Below are 13,260 nucleotides of genomic sequence, written 5' to 3' on the forward strand. Positions count from 1 at the left end.
AGAATTACAACAGCTTTTCACATATATTTGCATTTTAAACAATTCATGTTATTTAAACAACCCAAAATCATGGTTCAATTTTAATCCCTGTATAACTATTTGGCCATATTCTTTGGCAATACTGTCTTAAAGTCACATAGGCACAGCAAGCTGACAATCATTATGATTCGCTTTATTTTTTAACTTTATTGAGATACAATTGACATAGAACATTATGTAAGATTAAGGTATACAATGTTTTGATTTGATACACTAATATCTTGCAAAACGATTACCACCCTAGTGTTAGCTAATACTTCTGTCACATCATCTAATTACAATTTGTTTTTTGTGGTGAGAACATTTGAGATTTATTCCCTTAACAACTTTCAAGTTTATAATACAGTATTGTTAGCTATAGTCCCCATGCTGTACCTTAGATTCCTCAGAACTTACCATCTTATGACTGAAAGGTTGTTCCCTTTGACCATGTCTCCCCACTTGCCCCACCCCACCCCCTAGTAATCACCATTCTACTCTCTGTTTCTATGAGTTTGATGTTTTTAGATTCTACATATAAATGAGATCATTCAGCATTTGTCTTTTCTAACTAATACCCTCAATTAGCATAATACCCTCAATTTCTATCCATGTTGTCACAAATAGCAGGATTTCCTTCTTTTTTAATGGCTGAATAGTATTCCACTATACCACATTTTCTTTATCCAGTCATCCACTGATGAATACTTAGGTTGTTTCCCTGTGGCTATTGTGAATATTGCAGCAAAGAACATGGGAGTGCAGATTCCTTTTTGAGTTAGTGTTTTCATTTTTTTTTTTTTTGATAAATTCCCAGAAGTGGGATTTCTGGATCATATGGTAGTTCTATTTTTAAATTTTTTTCAGTAATCTCCATACTATTTTCCATAGTGGTTGCACGAATTTATATTCCCTCCAACAGTGCACAAATACTACACATCCTCACAAATACTTGTTATCTCTTATGTTTTCAATGATAGCCATTCTAAATGTGCATGAAATCACAAGAACCCAACTAACCAAAACAATTCTGAGAAAGAAGAACAAAGCTTCAAACTGATGATGATCCAAACACTATGGTATTGGCATACAAAGTGATCCAAACAGTATGATATTGGCATAAAAACAGACACATAGGTTCTAATTAATGGAACAAAATAGAGGCCCCAGAAAAAAACCCGACATATACGGTCCATCAATTTACAACAAAGGAGCCAAGAATATGCAATGGGGAAAGAACAGTCTCTTTAATAAATGGTGCTGGGAGAACTGGATAACCATACACAGAAGAATGAAATGGGACCCTTATCCTAAACCACCTACAAAAATTAACTCAAAATGGACTAAGGACTTAAGCATAACTTGAAACCATAAGCTCCTAGAATAAAACATGAAGAAAAATCTCTTTGATATTGATCTTGGCAACAGTTCTTTTTTTATTTGACACCAAAAGCACAAACAACAAACACAAAATAAATGAGTGGGGCCACATTGAACTAAAAAGCTTCTGCAGAACAAAAGAAACAAGCAGCGAAATGAAAAGACAACCTATGGAATAGTAGAAAATGTTTGCATATCATATATCTGATAAGGAGTTGCTATCCCCAAACTATGAAGGACTCCCACAACTCAATAGGAAAAAAAGAACAATTCCATTTAAAACTGGGCAGAATAACTTGACCAGGCATTTCTACAAAGAAGGCCTACAAACTACCAAAAGATTCATGAAAAGATGCTCAACATCACTAAGCAGCAGGGAAATGCAAACCAAAACCACAGTGAGAAACAGCTAATTGTTGGTGTTAATAAAATGGATTCCACTGAGCCACCCTACCTACAGCCAGAAGAGATCTGAGGAAATCGTTAAGGAATTCAGCACCTACCTTAAGAAAACTGGCTACAGACCCAGCACAGTAGCATTTATGCCAGTTTCTGGTTGGAATGGTGACAACCTGCCAGAGCCAAGTGCTAACATGCCTTGATTCAAGGGATGGAAAGTCACATGTAAAGATGGCAATGACAGTGGAACCACACTGCTTAAAGTTCTGGTTCTGCATTTGGCTACCCGCTCATCCAGCTGACCCTTGTGTCTGCCCCTCCAGGATGTCTACAAGATTGGTGATATTGGTACTGTCCCTGTGGGCCAGGTAGAGACTGGTGTTCTTTTTTTTTTTTTTTTTTTAATGTTTATTTTTATTTTTGAGAGAGACACAGAGACAGAGAGAGACAGAGAGAGATAGAATGTGAGTAGGGGAGGTGCAGAGAGAGAGGGGGACACAGAATCAAGCAGGCTCCAGGCTCTGAGCTGTCAGCACAAGCCTGATGTGAGGCTCAAACCCACAGACTGTGAGATCATGACCTGAGCCAAAGTCAGACGCTCAACCAACTGAGCCACCCAGACACCCAAGACTGGTGCTTACACCCAGCATGGTGGTCACCTTTGCTCCAGTCAATTTTACAACCGAAGTAAAGTCTGTTGAAATACACCATGGAGCTTTGAGTGAGGTTCTTCCTGGGGACAACATAGGCTTCAATGTCAGGTATGTATCTGTCAAAGATGTTCATCGTGGCAATGTGGCTGATGACAGCAAAAACGACCTACTAATGGAAGCAGATGGCTTTATGGCTCAGGTGATTATCCTGGACCATCCAGGCCAAATCAGTGCCAGATATGCACTGTGCTAGATTGTCACACAGCTCACATTATTTGCAAGTGTGCTGAGCTGAAGATTTATTGTCGTTCTTGAAAAAAGCTGCAAGATGGCCCCAAGTTCTTGAAATCCGGTGCTGTTGCCATTGTTGATATGGTCGCTGGCAAGCTTTTCTGTGTTGAGAGACTTTTTGCTGTTTGTGACATGAGACAGACGGTTGCTGTGGGTGTCATCAAAGCAGTGGGCCAATAAGGCAGCTGGAGCTGGCAAGGTCACAAGGTCTGCCCAGAAAGCTCAGAAGTCTAAATGAATATTACCCCCAATACTTGCCACCCCAGTCTTAATCAGTGGTGGAAGAACAGTCTCAGAACCGTTTGTGTCAACTGGCCTTTTAAGTTTAATAGTAAAAGACTGGTTACTGATAACAATGCATTGTAAAACCTTCAGAAGGAAAGGAGAATGTTTTGTGGACCATTTGGGTTTTTGTGTATATGGCAGTTTTAAGTTACTAGTTTTTAAAAGCAGTACTTTTTAATGGAAACAACTTGACCAAAAATCTGTCACAGAATTTAAGACCCATAAAAACAAAATTTTAATAAGGAAAAAAACTACAATGAGATATCATTTCACATCTGTTAGAGTGGCATGATAAGAGATAACAAATGTTGGTCTTGGCACTTGATTTTTTTGAATTTGACACCAAAAGCAAAGATAACAGAAACAAAAATAAACAAGAAGGGCTACATCAAACTAAAAGGCACTGCAAAGGAGGAGAAAGAGAAACCCTTTTGGATTGCTGGTGGGAATGTAAACTGGTGCAGCCACTGTGGAAAACAGTATGGAGTTTCCTCAAAAAATTAAAAATAGAGCTACCCTACAATCTAGCAATCATAGGGTAAAGATCCTAGCACTACTAGGTATTTATCCAAGGGATACAGGTGTGCTGTTTTGAAGGGCCACATGCATCCCAATGTTTACAGCAGCACTATCAACAATAGCCAAAGTATGGAAAGAGCCCAAATGTCCATCAACAGATGAATGGATAGAAGATGTGGTATATATACACAATGGAATATTACTTGGCGATCAAAAAGAATGAAATCTTGCCATTTGCAACTACGTGGATAGAACTGGACTGTATTATGCTCAGAGAAATTTTTCAGTCAGAAAAGACAAATATCATATGATTTCACTCATATGTGGCATTTAAGATACAAAACAGATGAACGTAAGGGAAGGGAAGCAAAAATAATATAAAAACAGGGAGGGGGACAAAACATAAGACACTCTTAAATATAGAGAACAAACTGAGGGTTGCTGGAGGGGTTTTGGGTGGGGAGATGGGCTAAGTGGACCAGGGGTATTGAGGAGGGCACTTGTTGGGATGAACACTGGGTGTTATATGTAGGGGATGAATCACTGGATTCTACTCCTGAAATCATTATTGTATTATATGCTAACTAACTTGGATGTAAATTAAAAAAAAAAAAAGCAAAGGAAATCATTAACTAAATGAAAAGGCAACCTACCTATTGGGAGAAATATTTATTTTATCATCCTGTTTAGCTATTGCAGTGTGGTGGGAGGAAATGTTTAAGTACTTGCTAGGCGTTTCTGCCAGAGTCAGGCAAACAACTTCTGAGGTGCAGCTTTGATCTTGACAGCCCTCATTTGTTAAGGCACAGGCTTTGAAATGGGAAATTGGGAAAGACTTTAGAGAAAAGGTGTTTATTTCATGGTTATATATGGGTATGGGTCTTTACAGACCTGAATCTGTGTTATCAGCCAGGCTAATAGGATTGGGGAGAAGCCAAGGTTAGTGGTTATGTAGTTAGTATCTATGGCTGCTGGTCTGTGTGGTCATCATAGCCGGAGTGGAGTGGACAGTATGATAAAGGAATCATTGACTCTGGTTAAATGGTCTGACCCATGTTTTCAGATCAACGAGCTTCCCATCCAATGTGCTCTGGATACTCATGTACAGAGAGAATGAGTTATAAGGTTACTTACTACATTATAAGGATAATAGTGAGGAGAGAGGGCAAGGTGATCAGATGGTTAAGGAAGGCAGCAGAGGCAGTGATTTGAGCTTTGTAAGATGGAAAAAGCAAGTCCTTGAATTTTCCTTTTTAAAAATAACTCCGAGGGGGTGCCTGGGTGGCTCGGTTGGTTAAGCATCCGACTAAGGCTCACGTCATGATCTCGTGGTTTGTGGGTTCGAGCCCGCATCAGGCTCTGGGCTGACAGCTCAGAGCCTGGAGGTTGCTTGGGATTCTGTGTCTCCCTCTCTCTCTGCTCTTCCCCACTCACACTCTCTCTGTCTCTCGAGAATGAATAAAGGTTAAAAAAAAATAAAAATAACTCTGAGACTGTGAATGGAACTTGCTTATGTTTATATGTTTCCTTAAACTATGAACTTCTTGAGAATAGGTTCTGTTTTATTTATTTATTAATTTTTAAATTTTAGTGTTTATTTTTGAGAGAGAGAGAGAGATGGAACGTGAGCAGAGGAGGGGCAGAGAGAGAGAGAGGGAGACACAGAATCCTTAGCAGGCTCCAGGCTCTGAGCTGTCAGCACAGAGCCTGATGTGGGGCTCAAATTCATAAACCATGAGATCATGATCTGAACTGAAGTCAGACGCTCAACTGATTGAGTCACCCAGGTTCCCCACGGTTCTGTGTTTTAATAAATCTTTTTATCCCAAACAACTAACACAGTGCCTATTGAATAATGTTTGTTGAAACAACCAAATTCTTGGGATCAGGACATGCACATCTTTTGGCAAGTCCTTATTCGGCCTACTCATGTTTTCACCCCACCTATCTACAGTGTGAATTATTCTTACTTATGTGTGCCAGGTACTATGCATAATGGTGTGATGGAAGGAACTGCTTTGGAGTTACAACACCTGAGTCCCAGAGCTGCTTCTAAGTAGCTATGAGGCCTTGGACAAGTCACTTAAATTCTCTTGGTTTTTGCTTTTTAATTTATGAAATGAGGTTTTCGGACTACATCACAGGGGGAAATACCTGGGGAGCAGCATACTGTCAACCTTTCCTCCTACACCTATAACAGGGATGACGTCTTCACATAGCCACTGCCAGGGAGCCAGAAGTGACACTGAAATAAGATCTATTTCCTCTCCCTGAACAAGATCATCTCAAAGGTCTGTGGCCTAAGCTGTGAAAACACAAACACAGCTAAAACTCAACTAGCCTCATCATGGGTTATTGGATACCCAGAGTCAATTGATTCCCTTTCTTTTTCATATATTTTCTCCACCCCCCCCCCCTCCAGTTTTTTCCTAGACCTATTAACTTGGCTAGTTAGTATTTCCTATTTCCATGCCTTTCCTCTGAAGTGAGCAGTTAGGGGCAAAAAGAGACATAGAAGACCTGAAAGGTCTCCCACGTCATTTGTCAATTAGGTATGAATGAGAGCTGCCCACACAGAAGTTCTGCCACCATGGCCAAGACTCCAAGCATGACCAGACTGTACTTGTGCTGATAATTTGTACTTACACTTACTCCTGTAGCTACCTGTAGCCACACCTGTAGTTACATCGACCCCAACACCTATGCCTACACCTATGTCTATAACTATACTGACACATACCCTATACTTACACTTACATTTGAAAGCTCATGCCCTTTTTTTCCCCCCTTCCTAGTATACAGAGAACACTGCAACAAGCTATACTGTTTGTTGCCAGACTCCTAAGCCAGGAAGAATTCTCTCAAAAACAACTGGCAATGACACACGTGAAACATCTTACTGAGAGTAGGTGCAAAACATTAAAGACATACAGCTTGGACCATGAAAAGGCTGCGAGACAAGGATGTGAACTACTGGAAAGAATATAATGTAAAAAACAAAACAAACTCAAAAGAATAACAACAACAACAACATGGAGAGACATAAGTTGCTCACCAGGAGCAAAGTCCAGTCCTAGGCAAACCTCAGAATACTCAAATAATCAAATTGTCTATAATATGTGATTTCTGGAATGCATGAAAAGTGACAGGCCGATTTTCTAGTAAGACAATCATTCCTTTTCAGAATCTGCCCAGACTTGTTAAAACCTAGCTCTTTCAACGATCTTTGGGTAAGATTTTCCAAAGAAGAGATCATCTTCCTGATTATTCTAATAGCTTGCCTCATCAGAGTGGAATTTTGGATTACTTCATTTCATAAGCACAGGTCAGAGAATAAGCCTCTTGAGAACTGAGTTCCTCACTGGAAACTCTTGGTGGAGACACAGACAGACAGGCAGGGCTCTGGAATGGGCTATCTTCCCTGAAGAGTTAACACATCCCTCTCCTTCCATATTTGCCCTCACATAAGCCCGTTTTATTTTCCACACACGACGTATTGATAGCTGAAATTGTTTTATCTTTTCTTTTCCCTTTGGGATGGCTCCCCTGTGGGTGATGGATGAGTGGGGTGCTGACCTTTAAAGTTGCAGGCTCATTTCTTTGGCCCACAGGGGAATATACACCAATTTTTGAATCTGAATGTTTTTAGGCAGAAACTCTCCAGCTCGACATAATCACCACTCCTTCCTGTCTCACACTTGCTTCTTCACACATCTGCGTTCTCTGCCTTATGCAGTAAGGCAAGAGAGTGTGGGAACTGTGGCTTCCATACAGTGGGTCTCCTGAGGGACCTATAACTTCACAGAGTGGGGACCTCATACATACATCAGCATGTACAGTGGCAAATGTTCAACAAGTATGTGTTCACTGGGGTATAAAGTGAGAGGTTTTATTTTTGGCTCCTTCCAACTTGTAGGTCAAGGAGGGGGCATCTTACCCGTCTCATACTTTCACTTTCTCACCTGTAGGAGAATTGAATGAGGTAGTATGTGGAACTGAGAAGGAACTGGAAGGTAGAGTCCCTGTGAAGATTCTTTTAAGACCCCTGATCGGTACTCACCAGACAACGAAGAACTTCCTTGTAGGCCAGCTTTCCAGAGGACAGAGCTGCCCCCTTAGATGGGGAGCAAAGCTTTATCAGTCTCAATACTGTAACGCCCCTCTCCATGAAAGATGAAGTCATGAAGAATGATGTGGCCAGTTTTATCCTTTTTGGTTGTTGTTGTTTTGCAGAGGGGATTTGCTGACTGCTTCATGGTGTCATAGCTACAAGCCCATCCCAATGGTACTTTAAAACTGTTTAAAATTTTTTTTCTAGTTGGTAGAAATACATTTGTTTTTTTTTTTTTTTTTTGTATATTGGTCTAAAATCATTAGGAATTCTAACTGGACATCTAGTTTCTTTTGGATTTTTCCAAACATAATTTTTGACTAGTGGCTGTTTTAAAAATGCCTTTTATTTCTTTTTATTGGTTTATTTCGTTGGCTACTATCTCTAATATGATGTTGAGTTGAAATGCTGAATGGGTATCTTTGCCTCATTTCCAGTCTTAGGGGCAAAGCTTTCAATATTTCCCTCTAAGTTATACTTGCTACAGGATTTTTGTTAAGTATTTTTAATTACATTTAGGAAGTTCTTTCTAGTTTTAAAACATTTTTAAAAAAATCATGAATGAGTGTTGAATTTTATCACATGCTTTTTATGGATTCATTGATGTTATCACGCTAGTTGTGAATATTAAACGTTGTGTTCCTAGAATAAATTCAACTTGTTGATAATGCATTATTTTTTATATGTCTCAATTCATTTTGGTCACATATTGTTTAGAGTTTTTGAATTGATATTCATGAAAAGATTGTAATTACTCCCTCTCCCCCTTGTGATATCCTTACCTCGTTTTTGGTAATAAGATTAAGCTGACTTTATAAAATCAGTTGAGAAGTGTTTTTGTTTTTTCCAATTCTCTGTAAGGGTTTGAGTATATTAGTATTATTTCTTCCTTAAATATTTGGAAGAATTTATTAATGTAGGTGTGTAGACCTGAAGATTTCTTTGTGGAGATGTTTTAAATTATAGATTCAATTTATTTAAATATATACAGTAAAACCTTGGTTAATTCATTCTGGAAATATGCTTGTAATCCAAAGCACTTGCATATCAAAGAAAATTTCCCCATAAGAAATAATGGAGGCACACTTGGGTGGTTCAGTTGGTTAAGCATCTGACTTCAGCTCAGGTCATGGTCTCATGGCTCATGAGTTTGAGTCCTGCATCAGGCTCTGGGCTGACAGCTCAGAGCCTGGAGCCTGCTTCAGATTCTGTGTTCCCTCTCTCTCTGCCCCTTCCCTGCTTGTACTCTCTCTCTCTCTCTCACAAATAAATAAATATTTAAAAAAATAATGGAAACTCAGATGATTCGTTCCACAACCCAAAAATATTCATGTAAAAATGATTACAACACTGTAATATAATACAAAATAATAAAGAAAATACAAAATATAAAGAAAAATAAATAACCTGCACTTACCTTTGAAAACCTTCAAGGCTGGTGTGAGGGAGACAAGAGAGAGGAGGGTTATTGTGTAAGATGACTTTCACTATCACTAACGTATGTTGACTACAGTAAAGTATTAATAAACTCTTGTCCTATACTGTATTTAATGTAACTGGCAATAAGGCAGCAGAGGAAAGGGTCTATGTCTGCAGGCAGCCTGACCTAGAATGAAGCAAAGTATCCCTAAGGTTACTCTTGTATGGAAAAGCAAAGGACTGTCCATAGGTTCTTTGAAATGACAAAAAATACACCAATGCCAGCTGTGGGCACCTTCCAATGTTCTGAAAAATCACTGATTTCTGCCAAACACCACAGCCTGGGAACAAGCATCCGAGCATGGGAAATGATCACCCATAATCCTGCAATGAGAGAGAGAGGGAGAGAGAACCATTGGCTCAGTTGTGGTCATCTGACAGTTGGTGTCACGTCCTACTCGTATTGCAAGATATTGCTTGTTTATGAAGTTAAAATGTATTAGAAATGTTTGCTCATCTTGGGGAACACTTGTACAACAAGTTACTCGCAATCCAAGGTTTTACTGTATTACTATTCAGATTTTTTATTTTATTTTGTTTCAGTTTTGATATTTTGCATTTTTCTAAGACTTGTCTTTTTTCTTTTTCTTTTTCTCTTTCTTTCTTTCTTTCTTTCGAGACAGGGAGCAGGGGAGGGGCAGAGGAAGAGAGAATCTTAAGTAGGCTTTTGCCCAGCACAGAGCCCGATGCAGGACTTGATCTCACCACTGTGAGATCATGACCTGAGCTGAAATCAAGAGTTGAACACTAAACTGACTGAGCCACCCTGGCACCCCTGTCCTTTCTTTAAAAAAAAAAAATTGGAGTATGTAGTTGACAATGTTACATTAGTTTCAGGTGAATAAATAATGATTCTACAAGTGTATACCTTATGCTATGCTCACCACAAGTGTAGCTATAATCTCTTATCATACAATGCTATTACAATATCATTGACTATATTCCTTATGCTGTATCTTTTATTCCTGTGATTTCTTTATTTCATAACTGGAAGCCTGTTTCTCTTACTCCCCTTCACTCATTTTGCCCATCCCCCCACCCCCTCCTCTCTGGCAACCAGCAGTGTGTTCTCTGTATTTATAGGAGACTTGACATTTTCATCCAAATTTTCAAATTCATTTCCATAACATTGTTCCTAACATCTCCTTATGATAATGTTTGTAGGATTTGTAGTGCTGTCTATTCTTCATGCTTGATACTAATAATTTGTGCCTTGTTTCTTTATTGTTCTTGATAGGGTTATATAAATTTTATTAAAATTGTCAAAGAACTAGCTTTTGGCTTTGTTGATTTTTCTCTATTGTGCATTTATCTTTCTCTATTGTATGTTTATATTTGTTGATCTTTGTTTTTATCTTTATTATTTCATTCTTTAACTTGATACGGGTTTGGTATGCCTTTGTTTTCCTAGCTTTTCAAAGTAGCTACTTAGATTACTGATCTTTTGTCATTCTTCTTTTCTATGTATTTAAAGCTATGTTTCAATCTAAGGACTCCTTTAGCTGCACCCCCCAAATTTAAGAATCATTGCCTAAGACTCGGTCTCAAGTTTATGCCAGTGATGAGTGGTTTTTAACTGGGGTGATTTTACTGCCCCCACCCCCTGCCCTCAGGAACGTTTGGCAGTGTCTGGAGACAGTTTTGGTTGTCACATCTAGGGGAGGGGAGCTACCAGCATCTAGTGAGTAGAGGTGAGGGCTGTTGCTCAAAATTCTAAAATATACAGGACAGCTCCTCATAACAAAGAATTATGTGGCTCAGAATGTCAATAGTGCTGAGGTTGAGAAACCTTGTGGGTTTAGATCTACTTATTACCCATAAATGTACTTGCCCCCCTGACCCCCAACCCCATAATGCCCTCCACATGGCTTGTTTCTTTACTACTTTAGGATTCCCAAGATGCTACCCCTAATCACACTATACATGTAGTTCTGCATCATGCTATATAATCTCTACTGTTGTATTTTCCCTCATAGCACATTATGCATGTTATCATATGATGTATTATAAATACCATGTATGGCCATACATATGGAATGTTTATTTCTTCTTGCTTGCCTCCCCCATTAGAATAGAAAACTCCTGTCTATTTTGCTCACTGTCCTTTTCCCAATATCTAGAATAATGCTCAATGGTTGAATGAGTTAATATCTGTTGCATGGCTGATGCATTGTTGCATCTGAATGAGCATTATTTCCAGTTTGAGGTAAATAAGGCAGATGTTGTGTTAGGGGAAATACAAATGTAAACAAGAAAATATTGAATTATCCCTGGTGCAAGAAGGGAGACTCCTCCTTCCCCTTTCCTTAGAGTATTTACTTAAAGAAAACTGTAATTTTGAGTTCTTTCTTTGCCTGTTTGAGATGTCTATAAACCTTTGTAAAAGGTACATAAGCCTCTAGACAGTTTTTAAAAAATGTTTATTTATTTTGAGAGACAGTGTGCAAGCAGGGAAGGGACAGAGAGACAGAGACAGAGACAGAGAATCCCAAGCAGGCTCCATGCTGCCAGTGCAGAGCCTGATGCAGGGCTTGAACTCATGAGCTGTGAAATCATGACCTGAGCTGAAACCAAGAATCAGAAGCTTAACCAATTGAGCCACCCAGTTGCCTCTAGCCAGTTTTGTAAGTAGGGATCTTTTTCAAGGACTTGGGAGCCATCCTTTTGAAATGTAATTGAGGAAGATAGCACCTCTATTTCCCAGTCTCTGGGAATAGGGAAGAGCCCAACTTTGGTAGTGTGTGACCCCAAGTTGCTATTTTCCTTCTTGTCTCAAGTAAATAAGCAATGTATATTTCCTTTGGATAAAGGCACATTAGTAAACACGGTGATTTTATCAGGTAAATTTGGGAGGAACTACACGCGGCAAATGGTGTCGTCAAATGCTCTTCCTTGAGGACTAGTTATTGTTTGTCTTGAGAACAATGAAACGGGTTGTATCTGCTTGACTATAGAAGAGGATGAGATTTCTTTTCCGCCTTGCGATCTCTTCAGTGGATTATCTGTGATGTGGATCACCTTCTGGTTTAATGTTTACTCAGTAAGAGGGCTGTTTTTCTCTGGTACTTTTGTGGTGAGTTTTTCTGAGTTGGCAGGACACCCATGGTCTCTGGCTATGTCGGGGAGGTGGGTTTGTAATTTAAAAGATGCTCCTCTGCATTTGTTCTTATTGAAACCAGCACCCTGTCCTCACCTTTCTGTCTCCCTTGGTACTTGTCTCAGGCACATCAGTGCTTCTGAATCTGAGGGAGACCATGTTCCATCAATTCCCTTCTCCCACACCATCTAGGCTGTAATTGTCTGGAGAGTGTATGCAAACTCAATTTCAAGGTAGGGAATGAACAGTTTAACACACAAATGGACTCTTCTTTCACTCCTTCTAGTAGATGTGTTTTAGATGGCTCCTTAGTGGGAGCGGGGCAGAAACCAGAGGGATTTTTCTTTTCTTTAAAAAAAATTGTTTTTAATGTTTTTTTATTTTTGAGGGAGAGACACACACAGAGCACAAGCAGGGGAGGGGCAGAGAGAGAGGGAAACAGAGAATCCGAAGCAGGCTCCAGGCTCCAAGTGTCGGCACAGAGACTGATGTGGGGCTCCAACCCATGAGCTGTGAGATCATGACCTGAGCTGAAATTGGATGCTTAACCGACTGAGCCACCCAGGTGCCCCTGATTTTTTATTTTCTTAGGGGAGGTGGTCATCATGGTTGGTACTGTGGTCCAGCGATCCACAGTGGGGTGTGCGGGTATTTTTTTCTACAATCTGCTCCTTTCTGAGGACTCGTGTCTTTTCTGTGGATAGGACACATAATCTGATTTAAGATGTTTAAACAACTCTCTTCCTGAATGGTTGAAAGAGTGAAAGAGTGAAAGAGTAAGTGTCCTACAGCTGCACAGAGTTGAGGTGGAGGTGAGAGGGTCAGAGGGAGGTGAAAGGTTGTGGCTTTGAGCTAGATTACTCCTGGTGGGGGGTAGAGTTAGGTGGGGGCTCATGAGGAGTGGATATGGCTTCATCTTATGTCCTCAAGAAGGTGAACCACCACAAGGCTTCCTCATTCCTTCACTCTCTTTTTCTTCCAGTCCTACCCATTTTCTCTCATCAGTCCTCCCTTAGATCGGTCCTCCC

The 13,260-nt window shown here is 39.7% G+C and overlaps 1 protein-coding gene, 1 long non-coding RNA gene and 1 pseudogene across 3 annotated transcripts in view; 2 read left to right on the forward strand and 1 right to left on the reverse strand.

Annotated features, from left to right (window-relative positions):
- The window catches only part of TNFSF4 (TNF superfamily member 4), a 201,490-nt gene that overhangs the window by 65,845 nt on the left and 122,385 nt on the right, over positions 1-13,260 (forward strand). The gene's annotated exons all lie outside the window — the stretch shown is intronic.
- The window catches only part of LOC113595649 (uncharacterized), a 551,139-nt gene that overhangs the window by 5,390 nt on the left and 532,489 nt on the right, over positions 1-13,260 (reverse strand). For both annotated transcript variants that reach the window (XR_008293228.1, XR_008293229.1), the window contains one exon: positions 9,074-9,459. This is a non-coding gene — a long non-coding RNA (uncharacterized LOC113595649). The remainder of the gene's footprint in view (positions 1-9,073; positions 9,460-13,260) is intronic.
- On the forward strand, positions 615-5,497 carry LOC128313066 (elongation factor 1-alpha 1-like; annotated as a pseudogene).

Source organism: Acinonyx jubatus, chromosome E4 (assembly GCF_027475565.1).
Source record: "Acinonyx jubatus isolate Ajub_Pintada_27869175 chromosome E4, VMU_Ajub_asm_v1.0, whole genome shotgun sequence".
Classification (NCBI taxonomy): domain Eukaryota; kingdom Metazoa; phylum Chordata; class Mammalia; order Carnivora; family Felidae; genus Acinonyx; species Acinonyx jubatus.